Source organism: Hermetia illucens, chromosome 2 (genome assembly GCF_905115235.1).
Source record: "Hermetia illucens chromosome 2, iHerIll2.2.curated.20191125, whole genome shotgun sequence".
NCBI lineage: Eukaryota > Metazoa > Arthropoda > Insecta > Diptera > Stratiomyidae > Hermetia > Hermetia illucens.
This window is the reverse complement of record NC_051850.1, coordinates 162912490-162927228: the sequence shown is the minus strand read 5'-3', so window position 1 is coordinate 162927228 and position 14739 is coordinate 162912490. Positions and strand designations below refer to the sequence as shown.

At 39.8% G+C, this 14739-nt stretch overlaps 1 protein-coding gene across 3 annotated transcripts in view; it reads right to left on the bottom strand.

The window, feature by feature from the left end:
• Nucleotides 1-14739, bottom strand: part of LOC119649474 — an 82638-nt gene that overhangs the window by 23868 nt on the left and 44031 nt on the right. The gene's annotated exons all lie outside the window — the stretch shown is intronic.

Genomic DNA, 14739 nt, shown 5'->3' with positions numbered 1-14739 from the left:
GACCCACGCCATCGCTCCATCTTAGGCAGGGTCTGCCTCGTCTTCTTTTTCTACCATAGATATTGCCCTTATAGACTTTCCGGGTGGGATCATCTTCATCCATACGGATTAAGTGACCCGCCCACCGTAACCTATTGAGCCGGATTTTATCCACAACCGGACGGTCATGGTATCGCTCATAGATTTCGTCATTAGGCAGTAGGCTACGGAATCGTCCATCCTCATTTAGGGGGCCAAAAATTCTTCGGAGGATTCTTCTCTCGAACGCGGCTAAGAGTTCGCAATTTTTCTTGCGAAGAACCCAAGTTTCCGAGGAATACATGAGGACTGGCAAGATCATAGTCTTGTACAGTAAGAGCTTTGACCCTATGGTGAGACGTTTCGAGCGGAACAGTCTTTGTAAGCTGAAATAGGCTCTGTTGGCTGACAACAACCGTGCGCGGATTTCATCATCATAGTTGTTATCGGTTGTAACTTTCGACCCTAGATAGGAGAAATTGTCAACGGTCTCAAAGTTGTATTCTCCTATCCTTATTCTTCTTCGTGTTTGACCAGTGCGGTTTGATGTTGTTGGTTGATTCGTCTTCGGTGCTGACGTTGCCACCATATATTTTGTCTTGCTTTCATTGATGTGCAGCCCAAGATCTCGCGCCGCCTGCTCGATCTGGATGAAGGCAGTTTGTACGTCTCGGGTGGTTCTTCCCATGATGTCGATATCGTCAGCATAGGCCAGTAGTTGGGTGGACTTGAAGAGGATCGTACCTCTTGCATTTACCTCAGCATCACGGATCACTTTCTCGAGGGCCAGGTTAAAGAGGACGCATGATAGGGCATCACCCTGTCGTAGACCGTTGTTGATGTCGAATGGTCTTGAGAGTGATCCTGCTGCTTTTATCTGGCCTCGCACATTGGTCAGGGTCAGCCTAGTCAGTCTTATTAATTTCCTCGGGATACAGTTTTACCCTGGCTATGCTACCATAGGCGGCTTTAAAGTCGATGAATAGATGGTGCAACTGATTTCCATATTCCAACAGTTTTTCCATCGCTTGCCGCAGAGAGAAAATCTGATCTGTTATTGATTTGCATGGAGTGAAGCCTCTTTGGTAGGACGAATAGTGTTGTGGGCGTATGGGGCTATCCGGCCTAGCAAGATAGCGGAGAATATCTTATAGATGGTACTCAGCAACGTGATACCTCTATAATTGCTGCACTGTGTGATAACCAATTGGCCTGTAATTCCATCGGCTTCTGACGACTTATGATTTTTAAGCGAGATCTCCAACTCGCCGATGTTCTGGTTGTTCAGTAGTTGATCAAAGCACTTAACCCATCGCTCCAATATGCCCATTCTATCGGAAATAAGATTTCCCTCTCTGTCTCGGCAGGATGAACATCGAGGTGTGTGAGGTTTCATCCTGCTGAATTGTTGGTAAAACTTGCGCGCCTGGTGCGGTTGCTCCCTGTACTTTTCTAGTTCATAGACTTGTTCGTTCTCCCAGGCTTTCTTTTTCCGTATGTGAAGTCGTTTCTCCGCTCGACGGAGTTCGTGATAAGTCTCTGCGCGTGCCCGCGTTCTTTGAGAATGTAACATTACTCGGTATGCGGCATTCTTCCGTTCCGTTGCTAGCTTACATTCATCGTCAAACCAGCCGTTCCGACTCCTTTTGTGGCTGGGGCCAAGTATGTTTGTGGCCGTATCCATGATAACGTTCTTCAGGTGGTTGTGAAGATTATTTGTTGATGCTTCATCTCCAGGTCCTCTGTTGACTTCGGTTATTGCGGCATCCATTTCCCTCTATGCGGAGGGCTGTGTTGTGGATGGCTTCAGTGTTAACTCCCACCTGCTTGTCAGAGGGGATTCCAGGTGGTGTTGTTATTCGAGCTCGGAGCACCATGCCAACAAGATAGTGATCCGAGTCTATATTGGCCCCCCTATATGTTCTGACATTCATCACGGCTGAGAGGTGGCGGCGTTCGATCAACACGTGGTCAATTTGGTTGAAAATGGTCCCGTCTGGAAAAGGCCACGTATGTTTGTGGACCGCTTTCCGCGCAAACCAGGTACTTCCAACAATCATTTCGTGTGACGTTATCATTTGTATTTTGATGTAAGCTTTGGGAATACGGGCTCCGTCCCTACCTGACTGCTAAAATCCCCAAGTATGATTTTGATATCATATCTGGGACAGGCTTCGAGGGTTCGTTCTACTGCCTCGTAGAAGGTATCCTTCTCCGACTCTGCAGTTTCCTCTGTAGGGGCGTAAACATTAAAGAGGCTTACATTTCTAAATTTGCCTCGGAAGTGCAGAGTGCATAGTCGTTCGCTTATGTTTTCAAATCCGATAACAGCAGGTTTCATTTTTTGGTTGACTAATAAATCTACTTTGAGCACATGGTTTGCTGGATGGCCACTATATTATATGGTGTAGTGACTCTTCTCCAGGAAACCGGTCCCTGTCCAACGCATCTCCTGTAACGCTATTACATCAGTCCTATATTGGAACAGGGTATTGGCTAGCTGCTCTGCAGCTTCATCTCTGTACAGTGAGCGCACGTTATTCTTCTGTCGTTGTCGGGTTCAACGTTGTGTAATCCGTCCAGCCCGAGGCTCCTCTTGTGGCTTTGTAACTTCAGTTTTCCGTGTACGGTTGTCAGCCCTACCGAACCCCCAACGTGGAGGACCAGTTGATACAATTTGTCCCGTTTTTACGCGGGGGAGACTCGCCTTCATCCTTCTCCGTCTGCAGCTTTTCATTAAAAAAGAGCTCCCAGCGGTGACCACGTGGAGGTGGAGTTAGGGTTTGGTAGTAGAGCTGTTGGTGTTGGTTCAGCAGGCATTTCCCAGGTTTTATTTTCCATTGTGGGTACCAATCCACGTTTCGCTCTGGGACCTATACTACCATTTGATAACTTACGATAATGCACATGTATGATCTGGGTTGTTGTGAAATTTTCTGGAAAGCCGCCTTAAATGCAGCGAATTCAAAGAGATCGCTTTTGTCCTTCGGCGATTTGGCCTCGTTCCACAACTTCAGAAAGTGGTTGTCATTTATTCTCTTAATATGATTTTTCTAGAACTTCTTAGTTAACGTATATCTTTCTGAGGTTGTCTGTTTTCCGACTTTCCATATATTCGCTTTCTTATTTTGACATCACCCGTTCAACTTCCTCTGCGTAGGAAATTTCATTTTAAGCATCTTATTATATATCCGATGCCAACTGGTAATAGTTCCGCCTTCAAAACAAAATCATGATGTTTAGATTATTTTCCCTCAGCATGAGTGTTTGCAAAAGATGGAAAAGATTGCATGCAGACAGTTGGAAATAAGCGTTTTCCTTGTCTAAACATAGGTGCAGCGACCATGGGGGAATTAAATATTAATGATAAAGGTTCACTAATTTTATAAATTTTAATGGATTTCTCGAAGGCTGTGAGAATAATTCATATGCTATCAATTTTATTGCGTATGAAACTAATTTTTGCTGAAGTTTCGTGCTTTCCACGAGTTCATCTATCTGGTTCCATCACGAAGTCTGACTTTGTAGATATCATTGGAATCGTTATTAGACGGATATTAGTGGTTTATCATGCAGCTAAAAAATAGCATAGATAGAATGTTGTGTTTGTTCTAAATTCAGATACTATTTTCGCTGATAGTTCCTTATAATTTAATATTTTCAATTGGTGAGAATTACGAAAAGATAAACGTTCACCTCGTTATTAGAAACATAGTTTCGTCACGGGAAGATAATCTATCGTTAACACCCGATGCATTTGTCCTAAACATTTGGTATCTTTTCTTGTAACTTTTAGTCTTTCGTAACCAGACCATGGTAATTTATTTACTACTTTTTGTGATAGTAAATTATTTCAGTCCTGTTGACGACAATCAATGTAACGAGGTTTATCTAATTATTGACTCTTTAATGTTGTGACCTGCATCACTGCTAAGAGGAAAGTCGATGTAACCTCCAAATTTCTTTACACCAATTTCCGATTCAAGTACAGTATATGTATCTTCAAATCAAATCCAATTATTGCATAATCGATTTTTTTGGATCGCGAACTTTTTTGGCCAACTATTAAGTTATTACGTCTCGTTTTACAAACCGTGGATTGATAATTGAGCCAATTTTGGCTTTTATTCGCGAAAGTAATTTGCTCCAATTGTTGTGCCCCTTGCTCCACTTATATCATTCGTATTCAGTGTTCTATTGCGCTAACCGACGTCAACTTGCTATGCAAAAATTTCTCCGAATCGTTTCATAATCCGCCATTGGATTGTCTCACTACCTAAATATGTATGTATTACTTCGAACTAGCACCTTTTCTCATATCTGCACGCAGGAAAATGCAGGTGAATAGAAAATCACTACAATGCCTACTTCAGTTGTGAAAAGTTCATTTCTTGATTGGACGTAATAAGGCAATCGGAATGCTTCCGAAGTGTTAGTCAACGTCGGAATAAGATTTGCGTGCAAGGTGAGTTCCACCTCGATCACTGCCAGCAACCTATCTATTTTCCAAGATCAATTTCAATCTGACTTTGAAGCGAGCCCCAGTTGTTGTCCACTTGCCAAGGGAATTCGTACTTGTTTCACTCGTTTTGAGGATAGGTACCAATGTGAGACTCATGCACGGAAAACTGTATATGGAAATCAGACCCTGCTTCAAGTGAATGTTAATTGAAATACTTAATGTGCGGGATAGTCACATATAATTGCACCATTGAAGTGCCCATTTATTCCTCGCCTGACTTCCATGTTACCGCATGTGATAATAATGCGTTTATAAGTCAACGACCATAATTAACGCATAAGTATTTTTAGTTTCACTTTCGATTACAAGTATCTGGTGCCGTTTCAGATTTATATGTGCATAAATAAGCACAATAATAGGCACATGGAAGTCTGCTCAGAGGTTGATAGCACGCGGTTGGAGCTATTTATGCGTAAAAATCGGAAACCTGATGCTTTGCGGAAAAAATCGGTTTTTTGTTCTCGGACCACAATTTAATCGCTTTTCTCAGTAGGGCACCCAATATCTGTTAAAAAACTCTACCCGGAATGATGCAGAAAAACATGACTTTAAGATATTATAATTAATTATGTAATGTCTACGACGACTTATTACACTTTTTCTTAATCTGGGTATTACCTTAAGTTGGAAGAGGGCACTTACTCATAATCGTTACATAAGCTCTTTAGTGTAAGGCGATACTGCTGTCTACTGAACGCGTCCCCCATATGTGTACATATTTACTTTATGTTTAGTACTTCGGTAAGCGCATATTGTTCAATTCAGATTGCCGGTGCATTGGCAATGGACCTTATACTTCATCGTTGAAAAAATTCTCAAAGTCAAGGCACCTGTGATCTTCTGCATGAATAGGTGACTTGCAGTCTCCACTCATTCTGATGGTATTCATTCGCGGACGACAACTTTCTTTGAGTTACGCTCAAGCTTGGAGTTCATGATATTGTTTGGACTCTCGTGATAGTGCCGAGAGTTCCGATGATCATTGCCAACCAGTATATGATATGATAAAGAGCATAAATGCAGTTTGCTGTTGAAACCAATAAATAACTGCGAGGGAAATCGGAAGCATGAAATGCAAGTTTACTTTCGAATGCCGCCCGGATTGCTATTCTTGTAGAGATGGATGCATTTGGCATTGAAAAGTTGTTTATCAGTTCAGGAATTCATGAACAGATTGTGAATGTTAATAAAAAAATGTTGAATTTATATCGACAATAAATTATTTTGTCCTGTTCAATTATTGAAAGATTGATATTCCGAAACCAACCTCCTAAGAAATAGAAAATGTTCTAAATTGATGATTTTGTTGAAAAAGCAGTGGGCGACCCGGCTTTGTGCATCTGCATATCCAGTTTTACTCAAGGAAGTCCAAGCAAACTTAGCAGGATTATGCGTTAATATCAGTTTAGCATGCACGGAATTTTGTGAACTGATTAAAATTGGCCTTCGATCATTCGTTGCATAACCTAGAAACTGGAAAATGGGTAAAAAGGCTTTTATGGTCCACATACGAAGGAAACTTAGATGATCGACTTCTCCTTACGTAAGTGCATAGCTACAAATTATATTGCTTAGTCATATTATACAAATATACAAACACTCAAGGACCGCCTGAAAAGTGCAATTGATCTAAAGAGTACAGAAATAGAAATAATTTAGATATTGCATATTCGATAGTTTTTGTCTTCATAGCCAGAGTGTAACAAGGATACAAAAATTAATATAGATACAAGGGACAAAACGAATGGGAGAAAGTAACAACTTCATTTGTCACTTTAATCTGTACACATTTATCTATTCACTGGCAAGGAAATTTCTGTAAAATTGAATTAAGAAGTGAATTAAGAAATCTATCTGAAATCTACCCAAGTGGCCCCATCGAAGTACTAGTCATTGTAAACAACGCTTAACTTCAATGATCACAGGGAGCCTCACTATTTGACAATGATCTTGAAATTTTGCATATCCAATAATTATAGAAATCAACTTTAAAAGTTTGATGTGAGTTTTCAAAGTTTGCATACAATTATTACACTCACAGGAGTGGCGTTCATTTCTTCTTAATATCTTACTAATAACGTCAAATTCATCAACGGACTACTATGTCCGACTTGCCTGATGCTAAAATTTTTTAATGTGTGGTTCATTAACTACCATATGCAAACTGGGGGCAAAAATGAAACAACCAAGGAAAAATTTTATGGTATTCTAGAATAGGCCTATGGTGCCTTGCCCTGGAGTGACATAAAATTGGAACCACACAAATTTTATATATAGGCGAGAAATCACATAGAAGCACGCCACGAGGGCACAGTCACCGCGAAACAAATAATGGCAATGTTCAGCAGTAAAAACTAGGTTGTAAGTTCACCATGTTTTCCACACCGAGATCACTCTACACTACACTCAGATCACTATCTAACAAGGCTACATAGGGAGACGTGTCAAATATAAGAAATGCAGAAATGAAAAATCGAAGAAGAACTGGGTAGGGACGGAATATGTGTCGAAACTTGCAACGTACAAAGTAAAGTTGGGATAGTAGGGGAGACCGTCGAATTTGCAAAGAGAAAAATAAATAACTGGTTTTGATGAAGAATGAACCGAAGTTATAAGACTGACTAGATGAACCCTTCTATTATCCGCTACTCAAACAAAACAACAGATACAGCGCTTCCTGCAATACCCGAACGTGATTGTGCAGCGGTTTGCAGATCAACACCGTTTTATTACTCGCAGTGACTCTATTCTCGGCCGTCATGAGGGATTATGTTTAACTTGACGTGACGTGACGGCAACAGCTGGTGAGTAAGAACCAATGGAGCAGCATCAACAATATCACGCTGCACCACCGCCAGTTGAAGTTTCCGTTGAGGGTTGAGACGAATTCCAAGAAGCATGTATAGCATCTTCGAAAATTTTGGAAATGGACCCTTTGGATAGATTAGGCATTTCCTGGCTCTATACATCGCCAGCAATTTTGAGAACTCCATCTCAATATCTTGTAGCCGCCGCTACAGTCACTTCTGTATTGTGGTACAATTGCGGTTACCAGGTCGCAGTATCAGAAGATTCACTTTCACTTAGAAAATTGGCGCGACTCATTGAGACAGGACATTGCTAGGTTGAATGGGAAAGAATATCTTTAGAATGTGGTTCTTGGTGCACAGAATAGTGAAACATTTGATCAATAATACAAACCACACACAGACCTCTGTAAAGATACGGCAGGAAGCATTACAAATAACCCAAGCCTTACAAAATCGCATGGTCAATAAATCATCCAGTGTTGACTGGATACGGAAGAGCTGGCATTTCCTTACCTGGTGAGTAACAAAAAAAGGATTATCTTTATCTTCTTCTCTTTTAGGATTGGTAATTGTTCCTTCAGTAGCGGGGTCAGTTCGTTTTGATCGATTGTGCCATTTTTCTCGGTTATAGCTTTGGTTGGTGTCAGGATGGGTCAAGTGGTTAGAGCGCTGGGCCGTTGTAGCGGAAGGTCGCGGTTCAAATCTCATTGGTGGCAGAGGATTTGTTATCGTGACGGGATGTCGGATACCAGTCGACTCAGCTGTGAATGAGTACCTGAGTCAAATCAGGGTAATAATTTTGGGCAAGCGCAATGCTGACCACATTGTCTTCTACAGGATACTCTAATCCTGTAGTGCATCATTACGGTCTTGTTTGAAGTACTCTAACACACTTCAAGGATCCGATCCAATATAGATTGATGCGACAACGATTATTATTATAGGCTTGGTTCGGTGGGAGTTTAGAGGATCTTAAATTATTATCCAACATATCAAGCTGTCTTTGTTTCGGTCCTGCCCCGTCGATTTTGATGATTTGACCAAAGTTAGGTAGTGAGTTCTCATCGGAATGAATTACATAACCATAGTTAGTTAGTTTAGTTTAAGGGGGGAACTGCAGCTCTAAGTACTCAGGGCTCCGTTAGGTACTATTCCCGGAGATCGCCAATTCAATGGTTTCTCGCCTACAACGTTCGCAGGCTTTTGCGAATATGATAACGTTTTCCAGAGACAGAGAAGGGTATTTTCGTCTGTGATCTGAGAAGGCCGGGTAGCTGCATATGAAGTCCACGCTCGTCTTTTCCTCCAATGTTTTCCACGTGGCCGTTTAAGGAATGTTAAACGCCCCCTTAAAAAGTGGGAAACACAAATGCCGGCCCACCGTTTTTTTCACAAAATATTTTTTGCTGGCCGGCAGAAGTTCAAATTTCTCCATTTGGCTGCGAGAATTCTTACAGGGAGAGTAGACTTGACAGTCGATCGTCGGCTGACAAAAGTTAATTCTGGTCCCACCATTGTGAATCCAGAGCCACTTTCTCGTTACTAGCAATGTTTGAGTGCCTTGGCACCCATATCAAGAATGCTTCGTCTAATCGCCCAAGTTTCAGCAGTTCAGTGCTGATAATGCTATCCGACTATCGATACAGATTCGAATGGTGTTACCCCCCATTTTTGATAAGGTATAGTTGACTATCAAGTTGTATCCATTACAATCAAACTATGTAAGTTGTAGTGGGAAGGCCATTTGGAGCATATGAACGTCGCAAGAGCCTCCAAGCCCATACTGAAGGGTTAAGTTTGAGGCACACGATAGAAAAACTGCGAAGAAGATAGGAGGACGACAAGAGCAGTTCGCTGTTAGGATTTAGGTTGATTTAGGAGGACATGGTCAGCAGACCAACATTTTTGGTGGCCATTTATTTTGCTGATGTCGCGTCATCGATGATGTTATCACTCACAGTTTTTGTCAAAGTATTTCTGGTAAAGGTAGGGAAATATCTTCTCTTTCATTGACTCTCATTTGGAACATAGAGTATTAATAGGGTATCCTCCTAAGACTTTTTATAAAACAAATTCTCATTCAAATCGATTATTTATCCTTTGTTAAGGTAAGTTTTTTTATAAAAAATAACACTGCTTTTGGTTGAAGGATTTAAATCTACTAAAATCACCTCGACTTTAACCTTCCTGCTTGCCCGTAGAAGTGGTGCGAGACATTGCTTCGTTTTCCACTTTCTATGCTGTCAAAGCTCTATTGTAGGCTATCTATTGTAGGCTTATACTTCGTTGCAAATCTCTCATTTCTCTTCTATGAACTATAAAACATAGTATGCTTTGAGCCTTTAAGTCACCTGTGTACAGGGCCTAAGGGAAATTCATCTAACCGAAATCTTCAACGACATTTAATTTGGACTAGCCCAAAGAGCCGAATGGAAAAGACCACAATGCCGGAGAATCAGGTTGTGGTCGCGGCGCTCCCCTCTGTGGGTTGTCTCACCGTTGTTGTCACGCTTTCAATAATTTTGTTTTCCCGCTCTTCGGTGTTCTATAATTTTTTTCAGGTCATTCATTCTCTCTTTCTTGTACACACTTCAACTCACCTGAGGTTTTCTTGAAAGCACTTTATACCCTCAAAGCTTTGAAATGACAAGGTATGCAAACCTTTCTCCGATCGCTCTTAGAAGATAGTGCTTCCTTCTAGAGGTATGTCGTGTATAAGAGCATGGAATGAACCAAATAGCTCCCGGGGTAGTAATTTTCAGCTTCTCTTAGTCATAATGTAGACTTGAAACTTCTCGTCAATCATCTCCCCTAGTCTAAGTCCCATAATATCCAGTAATGTTTTTGTGGCATTTATAATCTTAGTAACTAACATTTCAAGACCTTGAAGCTCTGGCCAAGCTTTGGTCCGAACTGAGTGCGTATTTACGTTGAATATAATTCGCACCTTTATTTTGTTTTGCGAATTATTAAGGGAGCGTAGAACACTTTCGAGCTGCTTCGGTCACGATGCTTCCAGGGCAGATGTGAGCCAACGTCCGATGAGTTGCCTCTACCCTGATACGAAACCGTAGCCGTCTTGGTCTCTCTTTTAATTTTTGAACCTTCAGGTTATTTTACGACGATGACTATGGCTAAATCTTTCGTAAAATTGATTGTAGTAGCTTTTTTTAGCATGAAAAGGATAGGATCTCCAGCTCACAGCAGTGGACCCAGCACAATTCCCTGTGGGATCCTTGTCGCGACGATGTACTCGTTAGTTCCCTTATACCTATCGTATTAAACATTTATTTTGAAGAGGTAATTTTTGATCGGTTTAGTCAAGCAAGTTCATCGTCAGCTTTTTTCACATTCAACGCTGATATTGTATAACTTGTATCGGAGGACATTCTATACCGACCTATATTACATCTATGCTATATTACATCTATGGTATTATCCGTAGAATAGGCTTACATAAAACCAAATTGTCGCTCCTATAGGCTATTCGTAAGTTTGAAAAAAGTTTGTTGTCGATGGCCCTCTTTGGCATCTTTCCTAACGTTTTTATAAGGCATATACTTATTGAGCTTCAATAGCAAAGCTAACTTCGGCCGCTTCTTTTAAGCAGTGAAATCTCCTTCCATCATACAAGCCACAAGAACGAAGCTTATGTTTAAGGGCGGCCCTTTGGCAATCGGTAGGTGTTGCGAAGACATTTAGGGTTGATTTATATTTTTTGCGACCCCCTTTCTGTGAGTAAAGAACATCAACTAAATATTGAGAAGAAGATCATCAGTCTCTCAATTTAATTATTGACTATGGTCTATGTGTATCTGATTTAATTTCTTAAGTTTTGGGTTACACGTCTTTTTTCCCAAAACAAGCCTTCCCTCACCTTGTAAAGTAGAGTTTGCTATTCTTCCTCTTAACTCTTCGTGAAGCCTCCTTTATGAAGGAATTCCTCTCCATTCGCCCGATGGAGTTGGTATTTCTTTAGTTTCTCGTTTAGATTCGTGAGTATTTTCCGTAAATTTGGTACCCTCTTACGTCAATAGTTCAGATTCTGGTGCGATCCCAAACACGTGAAATTTTCTACACAACGACAGAGAGAGACTGAAATGCCCTGATTTTCGGTAGCATAGTCTGGTGTTTTGCCGGCACACCTTAGGGAAGCTGCATGCAGATGTAGCCGGACCTACACGTTCAACTTTTGATATTTTCTCTGTTTTTTTTCTTAATTGTCGTGCCATCATGAGTGGCAACAGTCATCCAGACTGACGGTTATTTTGACCATCTGTAACTTGATATCACCTTTTTGTTGCAACAACAATTGTTTCGAATAGAATAAAAGCTGCTCTTCCTCTCCAAAGGTCTCCAGGTCCAAAGCGAAGGAAGCCAGTTGTCTACATACAGTCTAAGCTTTGGCTTCTAGTAGCAGGATAAACCATAATAGACTGTGGGAAATTCCAAGCTCAACGTAAAAAACCGAACTCGTCAAGTAATAACCAATCTAATGGTCACACTTTCTCATAATATGTGCTCAAATATCTCCTTCCGTTCACATGCAATAATGAGTCACAATTCATCGCATATTTGAATCAATTATTTACGTCATGAAGAGGTGATTATTAAGGCAAGTTGATAATTGTCGTAATACATATATTTCTATATCATAAGAGAGCGAGAAAAGAATAATAATTTGATTCATATCACTCGTAAATCAATAATTCAGTCTGATTATAAATTCAATCTATGTAATATCGTTACACAACCATTTTTTAATTAAACATTGAGGATCGAATAAGGCAATGAAATAGTCACGTTTACGTACGTGCATTCTGGAAGAAATGAATCAAGTATGTAATGCAGTAAGCAGATAATAATATCTGTCATACATGGGAATGATTATTAGTTTTCAAACGAAAGTGAAAAAATTCAACAATCCATTTGAATGCCTTGCGCATAACTTCTATGGAGGAAAATTGAAATCCTTCTTCAGAAGAAATTTTTCTCAATTATTCAAAATATAAGTATGTATTTCTAAACTTCTTTTTCAATCACATCAGCTTAGGCTATCGCCGCAAAATCTGCATGAGTTATTCCACTATCGGCAATAGCCGCCACCGTAGAAACAATGGAGAGCCTCATAAAATAATGGATTGGAATTCACACAATTGCACAGTCAATTGCATATTTTCAAACAACAATTTAAATATTTTTCATTGCTGATTTGATTTACGTTTCAAATGTGCGTCTAACAGATTTCCGATCTTTGAATGTGATAGCACTACCAAAACGAAAGACTTAAGCCAGTAACTCGATTTGAAGTTACAAGCACGTACAAATCTTGAAAGCCATTAGACACAGACTTCCTTTTGTAGGCATTCAACTTTCGCATCGTCACTGGCTTGTCCTGCAATTTTTCCAGATATAAGATCCACTTACGATGATCAGGTGCAATAGAGATTATAGACCGGGTATTACAAAATAAAAAAAAAACATGGGATTTGGTACCGGACGAGCAACTTGCCGCGGTAGTCGCGGTGGCGGTTCCTTGGACTTTGTCGTGTTGATCATTGTTGACGTTGACACTCGTGCAAAGACCGGTATGTGAGAAATTTCCATTCAAATTGCATAACTACATATAAAACCTAATGTTGACGATTTTCATTTTCTCCCACTGCAATAAATTTTTTCACTGCCTGCAGCGAATGTTGGCAGAAGCAGCAGGCGGAGGATGTTGTGGCTGCGAGAATTTGCAAGACTGCGGATGGTACAAGTTCAGGAGTATGTACTCTGTATTGTCAAGAGTAGTAAAGCGAAACTGTCGTCTGAGTCATTCATACAAACGTGCGGATAGGTTCGGTCTTGCTATTTATGTCTACCGCTGAGCTGAGCTGATCGGACTTGCAGAGATACAATGAATAATTCATGAGTGCTGAGAAATTGCAATGGATTGGCGTTAATTTGCCCCGGGAAATATTTGGCTGAATGTTATGATTGATTCGATAGCTCGAAATAGTGGTTATGTCATCATAATTTTCGTTAATAAGAGCCTCATTATTCAATTATAATACTGGGTCAGTTTGTGGTCATTGTTTTGAACGAAGAATAGATACAATTTGTTTATGTTTTTTGTATTCTAGATGGAAGAATAACTTTTTGATTTATTTCGACTAAAGTTCGTGATGAAATATGCAAGTATAATGACTTCCGAATCATATAATTGTTGGACAACTTTGAAGTAGTCCATTGAATATTTCTATTGGCATTGGAGCACGCATACATTATGCGGTAATTTCGATATCAATCAATTGTACTTTGGTGTGCTGGAATTACAGGTATGTACATTGTATCACCTTGACTTTCACTGGTATTGCCTTGGAATTTTGCCACTATATCCAAGTTCAAGGAAGTTTTCTAACCTTAAATGAATTATTCCCGTTTTGGCGACTCTAATCTTACAAGTTTAATACATATATTACCAAATTTTATTCTTCCGTTTGGAGTAGATTGACCTGTATCTTGTTGGCCTTCTTTGAATTATTTTGAAAACTTGAAATGATTTTCCCTCTGACACCAAAAATAGCTTTAGATCGAGTCAATAAAAAAAAGATAATATCTATTCTAAAAACAGTTTGATTGCTACAATTTTCATTCATACACCATGAAAAGTAAAAATAAATATTTTACAAGCTTAGTTGAAATTTACTGATAAAACTAACAATTATTGGATTTCAAATCTTTTATCAGCCTCTCTATTTTTAATTAAATTTTCGAAGCGGTTTTCACCTAAGAGTAAGGCAAATTAGATTTTCTGTTTCATGATTGAACTGCATAAATCTTAAATCTTTTTAAAACAATTGTGTATTTTATAGAAATTTATTAGCTTTTGGGTAAAAAAAGATGCAGTTTGTGCAGCAAACGCATATCAGCGAGGTTTGGCAATTAGTGAAACTCAATTACATACAGTTTAAACATAATTAAGGTAACAAGTTGGGGGAATGTCATGGTTCCTTTTTTCTTTTATATTTTTAAATGAATATATTTAGTGTAGGGTTACTTTGCTAACACCAAACGTTCCAGGTTCATGTCCTAAAATTTAGATCATCTTAGATTTTCAGAACCAACTTTATTAGAAAAGATACTAAAATAGTTTGAATTTGACGTCGAAGATGCTTTCAGCTCAAGTACCTGCTTTCGGCGATGCTTTGTGACTCCAGGTTTCGCTATTGTGGGCGCATTAGACAGTGATATGACAACCACTCCTTCGCTGGAGGATTCCTGATATAAAGATGACTCTTGCGATTGTTCTGACACTATGTTGCCCATATTAGCCAGGTTGAAAGTAACTCTTGGGGCTGCCTTTGGCTAGGGAGCGGATGCATTGAACCTTTCGTCGCTGGA